We start from the raw sequence: 12,239 nt of genomic DNA, 5'->3' as shown, positions 1-12,239 counted from the left end.
CTGTTCCCTCCTGGCTTATTTTAGCCCCACCATTCTCTTCACACTTTGTGCTCAATTTCCAAAATGCCAAACTGATAACCCTCCCAGTGAGTACCCCTAGTTGTTTCAAACCCCAGGGCCTTGGAGCAACCTGTTCCTTCTGCAGGGAATACTTTCCCCCTTGGACTTTGCAGCTCCTGCTAATGCCCTAGTCTGTCTGGCCCAGTTCTACTCACTGTTTACATCCTAGTTTAGATACCTCCTCACTCCAGAAGCCTTCTCTGAACCCCACTACCTTTTACAGATTACATACTCAATGCAAGAAATAAACCTGGCTGTATTTTTCTCTAACTCAGCTTACATTGTAGTCTGCATCTCTTTGTATGCTGGAAATATAATTTCAACAATTTTAGAGTTCTCCTTCTTTTCATCCAAGTTCCATGGAGAAAAAGAATGCAGAATTGTCAGAAGAGGGAGTGAGGAAAGGTGAAGCATCTTGTTCTTAGGATCATTACTCTTTATCTTCAGCTACAACATCCACCTGTCATGATCAGACCTGGAGGATGACTCCTGAATTGCACATCAGTCTTTACGACAAGTCCTTATGTCTATCCCTCTTTAAGCTGCTTTCTGGTCTCTGGTTGAAAGAGACCTTATTTTCCCAGCATGGCCACAGTTCTCTTTTTGGGACCATGTAGGAACTTGTCTATTTCTGTAACTTTCTTGGGCACATCTGCTCCTCTTGCAGCTTGCTGGACCACAGATTCTAGTCCGAACTATCACCAGCTAAACACACATCACTACCATTTCACCTCTGGATGTTACTGGTTTCCTGGGCTCTATCAGGGAAGTAAGATGCACATCCTCTCTTCTCCTGATGCCAAGAAACTAAACTGGGATTCCTATTGCTCTCCCCAACTCCACAGCTCAGCCCAAGGTATAAAGTATGAAGAACTCTTTTCCTGGGGACTCACAGTGTCCACTCACTCCATCTTTGTCTCAAATTCACTTCTCAAAAATGTTTATATAGGCATGGAAACAGTTTCTTGTCAATAAATAAATATTTATTGCATGAAAGAATGAATATTGAATGATTGAGGGTGTGATAGAATAGCTCTTAACTTTCTTTTTTCATTTTTTAGAGATGGAGTATCACTCTGTTACACAGGCTAGAATTCAGTGGCACCATCATGGCTCTCTGCAACCTCTAACTCCTGGGCTCAAGAAATCCTACCTCAACTCCCGAGTCGCTAGAGCTTCAGGTGCATACCACCATAGCCAGCTAATTTTATTTTTTGAAGAGATGGGGTCTCCACATCTTCCCCATGCTGATCTTGAACTCCTGGCCTGAAGCAATCCTCCTGCCTCAGCCTCCAAAAGTGCTAGGGTTATAGGAATAAGCCAGTGCACCCAGTTCCCAAAGCATAGATTTTTCATGCTCAACTTTTGGATAAAAGGAATATCTAAGAGGAAAATTAGTCAAGTACTATCTCAACAGTATTATACAGCACAGAGTCCATCATATTCCCCTTCATGCTGCTTCAATACCATATAATTATTTCTGTTGTTACATATTCTAAGTGTCTGACTCTTCCGACAAACTATGAGTTTCATGAGTAGTAGAACAATGTTTTTTATGATTTTTTTTATGACAAATACTTAACATAATGCCTGGTATACCTTAGGCAAAGTGTTGTTAAGCTGAACTGAATTAAATACATTACTGAGTTACATCTGCTTTTTATTGTGAGTAACCAAAGTGACATATGTTTTATCTAGTATAACACTAAATTATACTTTGTTACATTTGTTATAATCACTTATTGCTTATCTTTTCCTCCTCTTATTTCTTAATTCCATCATAACAGAGGTCTTAATTTTTTATTATTGAATTTCCAGTATCCAGCAGAGTGCCTAGTACTAAATATGCATGTGTTTAAATAGATATTGCATATATATATATATATATACACACACACAGAGAGACACACACACACACACACATATACACACACACAGTGAGAGACAGAGAGTAAAAACTTAAAGCAACTAAAGAAGTAAGGGATATGTGCTTAAATGAAACTAACAAACTTCTGATGGGGGGAAAAGGTAAGAATAGGAAAATATGTAGTAGAGTAATTAACACTAGCTACTGTAATAAAAACTCTCAAACACTTCTAAAGTTTATTTCTTGCTCGTGGAAAATCCAATGCAGTTGTTCTTATCAGGCTGTTCACCTGAGAGGCTCTCCTCCAAGATTTGCCTCAGGGATCCAGGCTTTTTCTATTTGGCAACTCAACCATCTTTATCTCCATCTTGTGTCTGCAAAACTTCAGATACAAAAAGAATAAAAGAAAGAAAGGGAAAGAGAACATGTGGGGAAGGCATTTTTACTTGTTAAGTGTTTCAGCCTGCAAATAATACATCATTTTCTCTGACTTCCATTGGCAAAAGCTAGTCACATGGCCCCACCTAAATGCAGGCTGGGAAATGTAGTTTAACTCTGTGTCTATAAAAGGGAATTGTATGTGATGAGCATTTAGCCAGCATCTGACCAGTATATATTTTAAACATCCCTGCTGCAATAGCCCCATTTACCCTGAAACAGTAATGAAGAGTACCAGAATAGATCTTCTAAGCTAAAAACAAAAATAGATGTTGCATGATATGGTTTGGCTGTGTATACACTCAGATCTCTTCTTGAATTCTCCACGTTAGGAAAGGAAATGGTGGAGGTAATTGAATCAGGAGAACAGGTCTTTGCCTTGCTTTTTTCATGATAGTGAATAAGTCTCATGAGATCATATGGCTTTATAAGGCGGGATTTCCCTGTACAAGCTCTCTCCTTGCCTGCTGCCATCCATGTAAGGCATGACTTGATCCTCCTTGCTTTCTCCCATGATTGTGAGGCCTCCCTAGCCACGTGGAACCGTAAATTCATTAAATGCTTTTTCCTGTATAAATTACCTAATTTGAGGTATGTCTTTATCAGCAGTGTGAAAACCGATACACTGTATATATTCATTGCCACTGCTTTTATTACCTTTTGCCTTTACTATTTAACCAACCTCCTAACTGGTCTTCCTGCCTTTACCTTGTCTCCTTCTAGTCCTCTGGCTGTTCTGAGACCACAGTGAACATTCTAAAATAAAAATCTGATGTTTCATTGATGAAAACTTTTCAGTGGTTTCCCATCGTCCATGAGAAAAAAATCCAAATACCTCACTATGGCAAGATGTGATTCTGTAGGCCCATCTTCCCCTTCTACACACACCCCTTGTACTTATTCTCTATTAATGCTGGAAACCCTCCACTGAGAAGTCCTTCTCCCTGGTTAATAACCATCATCTTTCAAGATTTACTTGTTCTCTATAAAGCCTTCAGTCTTAAAAATGTGGAATATTCACCTCTCTGTCCAAACTATCTTTTTTTATAGCACCTATCAACTTATAAACATTTATTTATATGCCTGATCTTCAAATAAAGAAGCTATTTGACAGTGGGCTTTTTAAAAGAAAGGAAAATTTATTTCTGTTTCATTTCCTTAACAGAAAGCATAGTTTCTGGTACATTATGGTTGTTCAACAAATTTTCATTGAATTGAATTAAGTTCACTCTATAGGGGCTGAAATTAATTCACTTCTGCAGCTATTGTCTTGCAATCTTTCTAATTCTTTAATGCATGAAGGAGGAGCTGTGGAAATAAATTATGTGTTCTAAATATCTTGGCCAATCAAAATATGTCACAGAACTTGGAAATCAAAAACACAGTAAAATTCACAGGACATGAGATCTTAGGTTATATTTATTCTCCTTTCTGGTTAAAAGAGTTCACACAAGATTAGTATAGATATCATGGTAAATTTTGATAGAATAGACAGCCATTGTAATACACAGTGACAAGAATTCCAAATCATTTATATGCCACAAAACTCCACTCTAGCATAGAATATTGCTTTTTGACTTGGACTTTACCATAGATGATAGCACATTTTACAAACCTAATTCTGTCAAGAAACATCTAACATGCACACTTATTTCAAAGAAAACTAATTCTTCATCCTGTCCCCAGATATCAGTCCAAAAAATGTTCATATTCACTTAAATCATACTTTGTGATAATAGAAAAGAAAAGTTAACAATATCACTCCTTTTAAGAGTCTGGTTAAGAATAAAAATCCCCTGAATCCATGGCTCAATTCCTCTACCAGTAGGCTTATTCAGGGTCTCCATCAGTAAGCATTTATTGAAAATCTAATATTCACATTAAATGTTACAGGAACTTCAAAATAAATATAAAACATAAGCCTCACCTTTAAGTAATTAATAGTCTTACTATAGAATGGGGAAAAGGTGCAGGATGAAAGAGTTGTGGACAATAAAATAATAAACCTAAAGTAATGGGTGACAAATTTGAAACTGTGTAGTCCAGGTTGTCCACAGAATAACTGTTCATTTTGTCTTTAACCTGGGATATGTTGGGAAAATTAAGAAATTGGGCTAAAATATTTCCAAGTTTTCTTTGTTGTATTTAGCCCTGCTGAAGAGATGTTGTGACCAAGATAACTGGAAACGTAGAAAAGACTATTTGAAATGCTATGCAAAATGTACGGTGTTACCTAGAAAGAGGCAGGATTTGTGTGTGTACAAAAGATGGCTGAATCATCAATTTTCAATCATAAAAAAGTTATTGGTTTCTTGAGAAAAAAGATGAAACAAAGATCTATGTGAGATTAGGCATTTATTTAGATCTTGATCAGATCTCAGTATAAAAATAAATTGCAGGTCTTGGCTTCCAAGTAAGTCAATATGTGTTTTGCAATGGCAAAAATATGTTGTCATCATCAAAAAGAAGAAAAAGATTATGTAAAGGCCTAAAGGGGGAAAAATGAAAATTTCCATGAGAAAGAAGGAAAAAAGCCAGGGGAAGAAATGTTGACTTCATAAAAAAAAATGAGACTATCAAAGACTGCAGAACCTTCCTTCATCCCCTGCCTAGAGTTGTGCACAGTCATCTAAAGAAGTGAGACATGTGAATTAATAGGCAGTGTATCATTGAAGAGAAAAAAAAATGCTTGAAATTACTACCCCGTCATTTACTTCATATGCATAACCTTCTCAAATTTGGATCAATTCCCTCACACTTCAGAGCTTCTGGAAGTATTTCACTCGTGCCCCACTGCTGGTGTGGTGTGGATTGCCTCATTTGCCTGCCTCAAACTCTTTGCACTTCTCGTAGGACTCAAGTCCTTTGGGTCCTGCATGATAAAACCTCTGCCTGATTCTCCAGAGCAGCCCCTCCCTCAGGCTGCTCCTGCGCACTTACCTCCTCCCTTCAGTTCCTAAACACTGACGATTGCTCTTCCCTCAGAGTCTTCCCACAGACTAGGCTTACTCAGCTCTGTCACTTGAGGTAACCCACCTGATCTCACCCACTCGTTCTCCCAGTCTCCACTGAGAAGTTCCTTCTTCCTAGATGCTTTCTCTGATACCTCAACTTAAATTCTATTGTCCCATTGTACTTCACCTATTGTGCTCTGCACCTATTGCATTCTGATCACATTTAGTGCTTTTTCTTCCCAACACCTACTAGAGTATGTAGCCATGCAGTTAGCTATCCTACTGTTGATCTGAAGTCTATCTCTCCCTAGCTGTTTGTGAGCAGAAACAGTTTATGTTCTTCACCACTGTATCTCCTGTGCCAAGCCCACACTGCCCACAGAAGGCATCCTACAGATATGTATTTAAAATATAGGCTGAAGTAATTCGAAAGCATGGGAAGGATGCAGGTCTTAGCTGGATCTTAAAAGGTAAGAGGATGCTACATTCTGAAACGTAGAGGTAGCATTCAAATATTCAAATATTTAAAAACTCGGGTCCTGAGGCCTCCAGCAGTTCTATGAGTTACTTGCCAGATTGTGGAGTGATCCACAGTTCCCAAAAGATTGAACAGGGCTGCCAGACTAGTGTAAGGGCATTTGGGTCTTGGGACACAAGCTATTTACCTAAAAATACAAACATTTTTCAATATTTTTTAAAATGGTATAGCTGTAGAGACACAGCCAGACTGAATCTCAGCCCTGAGTGGAAGGGAGTTGGGTAAGCCTCCAACTAAGGTGAGTCTACGGTACTTGACAATGTGTGGCTGTGGCTCTGTCATTTTCTAGCTGAGATCAGCTTCAGTTATTTCAAGTGTAACATGGAGATAATAGGAGTATCCACTTCAAAAGGATCAAATAAGAAAATGTATGCAAAGTGGTTAGCACAAAAAGTTTAGTAAATGATATCTATTATTACAATTATTCATTAATATTATTTAAAGCACTGAGTAAAAACACATGGACTATAGCCAGTTCTGCCATTTTCTGAGTGGCCCTGGAAAAGTCAACAACTCTGACCAAAAGTTCAAGTATATAAGCGATATTGTTTGGATGTTCGTTTCCTCCAAATCCCACCTTGAAATGCAATCCCCAGTGCTGGAAGTAGAACCTGGTGGAAGGTGATTGGATCACAGGGGTGGATGGTGCTGTCCTCAAGATAATGAGCAAGTTCTTGCTTTAAAAGTTCATGCAAGATCTGATTGTTCAAAGTGTACAGCACCTCACTCCCACCCCTTGCTCCCACTTTCAATATGTGACACAAGTGTCATGCTTTCTGTACAACCTGTAGAACTGTGAGCCAAATAAATCTCTTTTCTTTATAAATTATCAAGTTTCGGATACTTCTATATAGCAATGCAAAATGCTCCCATAAAGAAAATTGGTACCAAGGAGTGAGATATTGCTATAAAGATACCTGAAAATGTGGAAGTGGCTTTAGAACTGTGTAACAGGCAGAGGTTAACATTGAAACAGTCTGGAGGGCTCAGAAGAAGTCAGAAAAATGAGGAAAAGTTTGGAACATCTTAGAGAATGGTTAAATGGTAATGATGAAAATGCTGATAGATATTGACAGTGAAGGCCAAACTAATGAGGTCTCAGATGGAAATGAGGAAGTTATTGGGAACTGGAGTAAAGGTCACCTGTGTTATTCCTTAGCAAAGAACTTCGCTGCATTGTGTCCACATCCTAGGGATCTGTGAAGGTTGAACTTAACAACTTAGGGCAGGCATCCCCAAACGTTTTACACAGGGGGCCAGTTCACTGTCCCTCAGACCGTTGGAGGGCTGTCACATACTGTGCTCCTCTCACTGACCACCAATGAAAGAGGTGCCCCTTCCTGAAGTGTGGTGGGGGGCCAGATAAATGGCCTCAGGGGGCCACATGCGGCCCATGGGCCGTAGTTTGGGGATGCCTGACTTAGGGTACCTGATGGAAGAAATTTCTATGCAGCAAAGTATTTAAGATGTAGCCTATTTGCTTATAACAGCCTAAGATCAAATACAGGAGCAAAGGAATGACTTAAGTTCAGAATTTATATTTAAAATTATAGCAGAATGTAAAAGTTTGGAAAATTTGCAGCTTGGCCTTGTGGTAGAAGAGGGATTCAAGTAGCTGTGGAGCAACTACTGGCTAAAGAGATTAGCATGTCTAAAAGGGAGCCAAGTGCTACTATTCAAGACAATGGGAAGAAGGCCTTGAAGGCATCTCAGAGATCTTTGAGGCAACCCCTTCCATCACAGGCCCAGGGGCCTAGGAGGAAAGAATGGCTTCAGGGTCCAGGCCCAGGGTCCTACTACCTTGCATAGCCTTGGGACACTGCTCTCTGCATTCAGGCCACTCAGCTCCAGCTTTGGTTTAAAGGGCCCCAGATACAGTTCAGGATTCAGCTCCAGAGGGCACAGTCATAGCCTTGGCAGCTTCCACATGGTTTTAAACCTGCAGGTGCTCAGAATGCAGGAGACAAGGAGGCTTGGCAGCTTCTCCCTAGATTTCAGAAGATTTATAAGAAAACCTGGGTGCAAAAGCAAAAGCCTACTATATGGTCAAGCACTTGCAGAGAGCCTCTACTAGGAAAATGCAGAGGCGAAATGTGAGCTTGGAGCCCCAATGCAAAGTTCCTATCAGGGTATTGCCTAATGAAGCTGTGAGATGGGACCACTGCTTTCTAGCCCCAGGAGTGGTACAGCTACCTGCAACTTGCAACCTCAGCAGGGAAGACTTGCAGTCACTCAACTCCAACCTTAGAGAGCAGCAATGGGGACTGCACACTACATAGCCACAGGGGTGGAGCTGCCCTGCCCAAGGTATTGGAAGCCCACCCCTTGCAGCAACATGCCTTGGATGTGGGACATGGTGGCGACAGAGATTATTTTGGGGCTTTAAGGTTTAATGTCTGCCTTTTCAGGTTTCGTGTGAGGTCTATTATCCCTTTCTTTTGGCCAATTTCTACCTTTTGGGATGAGAATGTCAATCAAATGCCTGTTACCACCATTGTATCTTGGAAGTAAATAACTTGTTTTTCATTTTACAGGCTAAGAAATTTGCCTTGAGTCTCCAATGATGAGACTCTAGACTTAGGACTTTGGGACTTTTAAGTTGACACTTGGAATGAGTTAAGACTTTGGGAACTGTTGGGAAGGGATCATTGTATTTTGTAATGTGAGGAGAACATGAGATTTGGACAGCCAGGGGCAGAATGCTATGCTTTGGATATTTGTCCCTTCCAAATCTCATGTTGAAATGTAACCCCAATGTTGGCAGTGGGCCTAATGGGAGGTGATTGGATTATGCAGCTATATCCCTTATGGATGGCTTGGTGCTATTCTCATGATAATGAGCAAGCTCTTGCTCAGCAAGTGTACATGAGATCGGGTTGTGCAAAACTATGTGGCACCTCCCCACCCCATTCCCGTTCTCGCCGTGTGACGCTCCTGCTCTCCTTTCCCTTTGTGCCATGACTGTAGCTTCCTGAGGCCTCACCAGAAAGTGAATTAGATGATAGTGCCATGCTTACTGCAGAACAGGAAACCAATTAACCCCCCTTTTTTAAAATATAAATTACCCAGCCTCTGGTATTTATTTATAGTAATGCAAGAATGACCTACCACAGTAAGTAAGTGAATTTTCTGGAGAAGAGTTCTGCATTTTCACCAGTCTCAAAAAAGTTAAAAAAAAAAAAAAAAAAAAAAAAAAAAAAAAAAAACAAGATTGGTTTTATTCACCTCATGTATCTGGGGAAAAAATTGTCTCATCCTACATTAGGATAAATATTTTGCATAATCATTATTCTATTGTCCTTTAATCCAAAGACCACCAAATTTAGTCTGTATTTCTCTCAAAGTAAAAGATGTTAATTTTTAAATGCTGCACTCAATATTATTATTAATATTTGAATAGAAATCACAATACCCACTATTTTCTCAAGTCTTAAACTTTTATTTCAAATACTCAAACATAAAATCGTTAACAATAACCATAATATTAATGAATGGAAATATTAAAATAGAAAAGTATTGAAACTCATATTTCATTTAATTTGAAAACATTTGACATGGAAATACAGGTCCCCTGCATCAAATAAATTCATTGCATCCTGATGCCTAAACTTTCTCTGACACAGAAAAGAAACAAGGCTCTTGGAAGCCATTAAACAAAATGTAAGATTATTTGTAAGAAAATAAACTGAAGTGCAATTCTACAAAACAAAAAATATCACCAAAAATTAATTCTGAGGTACATGTATGTAGATTACTGTAGTTAAAATGAAAAAAAGTAAAATGAGTACAAAGTAACTACTCTTACTTAACGTTGTTTAACATCAAAAGAATACACCATCTGATATACAATCACTGAAGAAATATATATGTCTGCAACCAAAAACCGCCCACATCCAAATGATGGTTTATTCCTCCCAACTACCACTGGCACTTATATATCTTGCCTCCTATCTGTGTGGAATTCAAATTCTGTTTGATGTAATACAAAACCCACACTCCCAACAACGAAAATCTTTATCTTCATCTGTATCTTGCAGGAAAAAAAAATTGAGGCGAAACTAAATTCCAATTCACCTGGAAGAAAATGACATATTTTTCTCCTGCTCTTGCTTCTCAGTGTATGTTTATTAATCTCAAGCCTCCTTTTGACCTCACTCACCAATCATCAGTTTTCATCAGCCATTATCACTGATCCCTGCAATGCACCTGAGTGGCTTGGCAGAAAAACTTGTAGAATCATGTTTCACAGGGGAGAAATGCATTGCACTTCTGAAGTCCGAGTATATACTTCACACACACACACACGCACACACACACACACATACACACACACACACACACACACACACATACACAAATTGCTCCATTCAGTGTGGTGAATTTCCCTGGAGTATGTGATTACATTTGCAATAGGCATTGTTAAAAATAAAACTCTAGCATAAAACTAGGGTCTAAGATATGGCAATTTCAACAATAAAAGCAAAAAAAACCATAGGCAACATTTCTACATATTGAAATTCCTGCAGGCAGATGTTCCCCGGGTTTGTCAAAATGTGATCTGACTAAGGGATTATTGGAAAGGTTTTGCTATAAATCATGCTCTTAGTCACATGCATTCAAAATAGTTCCTACAGTGCTAGGAAAGGAGAATTTAATACTGGAGAGTATTTACAATGCCATCAATACAGTAAAAGAGTGGGAATTGGGGAAAAAATCAACCAACCAGCACTACCATACTTCAGGGAATAGGATGATTATGTGAATTTAGCTGTTTATTAGTGCAGAGACATGATGTAAGGATTAAGCAGGATGAAGGGAAAAGGTGGCTTAGCAGCCCATTTGTTTCCAAAAAACAAAACCAAGAGTTTTCAAAAAAAAATATTAAAATATGTTTATGTTTTTGACAACTAAATTACAAACAACTTTGATATTCTGCATATAAAAAGCAAGGAAAACTGCTGCATGCTTTTAATGAAAGATACTGAGTTCAATCCCTGCAAAAGCACCAAATGCATACCATTTAGGATAATGTCATGGATACACGTTTGACAACTAAATTACCAAGCCCTTTGATATACTGTGTATGAAGAGTAGCAATTATGGCCAATAAAATCGAAGGAAGAAAAAAACGAATTCACACTAACGTATCATTATGACTCACTAGCATATAAAATTCCATGCCTGCTCTACATTGTCAGCAACTGGCAAATCCCAAATTCCTAAGGATGCAGATAATAGTTTTCAAATAAGTAGAGCCACAAGAGTGTTAGGGGGCTCTTTGGAGATATTGTGTTACTTTCTTCTATCAAAAGGCCCAAAGCACTCAAATGACTTAAAAACTAGCTTACCCCTGCCCCATAAAAATGTAATGTGCTATAGTGATTAGTTGTGAATCCTAAACAAATTCTGATACTACTTATAAACATAGACAGTGATTAATTTGTGGAAAAAAGAAAGAAGGACTTTGGAGACAAAAGGACTGGGTTCAAACTCCAAGCCAAGTATTTATTACCCCTAAATAACTTTGAGCAAATCATTTAAACCCCCATCAAATGAAGATAATAACAACACCTAGTCCTCAGAGTTGTTGTAAGGAAAATGAGTGTGGAAACATTCCACGGTGGTAAAAAGCACTGTGCAAATGTTAACTCTTCCACTGTACTACATTCAGACTCCATCTAAACTTAGCAGATGGAAACATGCAAGGTTTTCCTGCTACACAATTCTGAATCCACTGAAAGTAAACTTATCGTTATAGAAAGAAAAACACATTGCAGAGGAGAGTCTCTATGAAACCTAGATTTACAAAAATTGATTCAGGTTTCATCTGGAGAAAGTCTAGCAAAATGTTTCAGTAAGACATGAAATATATTTTTAGACATCAAACTATCCTATATTTTTACAAGCCTCTGTGGCTTTAAGATTGTATGCAGAAGCATTTGGAAACTCTAAATTACTTGAAATTAAAAAGTAAAAATAAAGAATCATACTTGGCTTCTGATAGCTAAGTAAACATATATTATTGGAAGATTGAATAACTAACTGTAGCTAACAGATGTATTCTAAATTCATTACTGAAAAATCCATGACAGCAGATAACCTCCTAAACTCTGAAGATTACAATAGATACATAATTTAAACATAAAAAGACTGATTTTCTCAAAGTTGTCCTGATGTACAGTATTTCTGCATAAATGTACCAAATGGGTAAATGCATTAAGAGCACTTTGTAAAGGTTATCATGCTGTAGAAATGTGAGATATTATTAGAAAAATTTAAAAAGCTCTTTTGAATTTTATAGAACAAGCCAAGATATGTAAAATTTTTAAAATGAAGAATTATTCAAAAATGAAATAGAAAGCACTTATACCTCAATACAAAA

This window comes from Saimiri boliviensis, chromosome 6 (genome assembly GCF_048565385.1).
Source record: "Saimiri boliviensis isolate mSaiBol1 chromosome 6, mSaiBol1.pri, whole genome shotgun sequence".
Lineage (NCBI taxonomy): Eukaryota > Metazoa > Chordata > Mammalia > Primates > Cebidae > Saimiri > Saimiri boliviensis.
Note: the sequence above shows the minus strand (reverse complement) of the source record.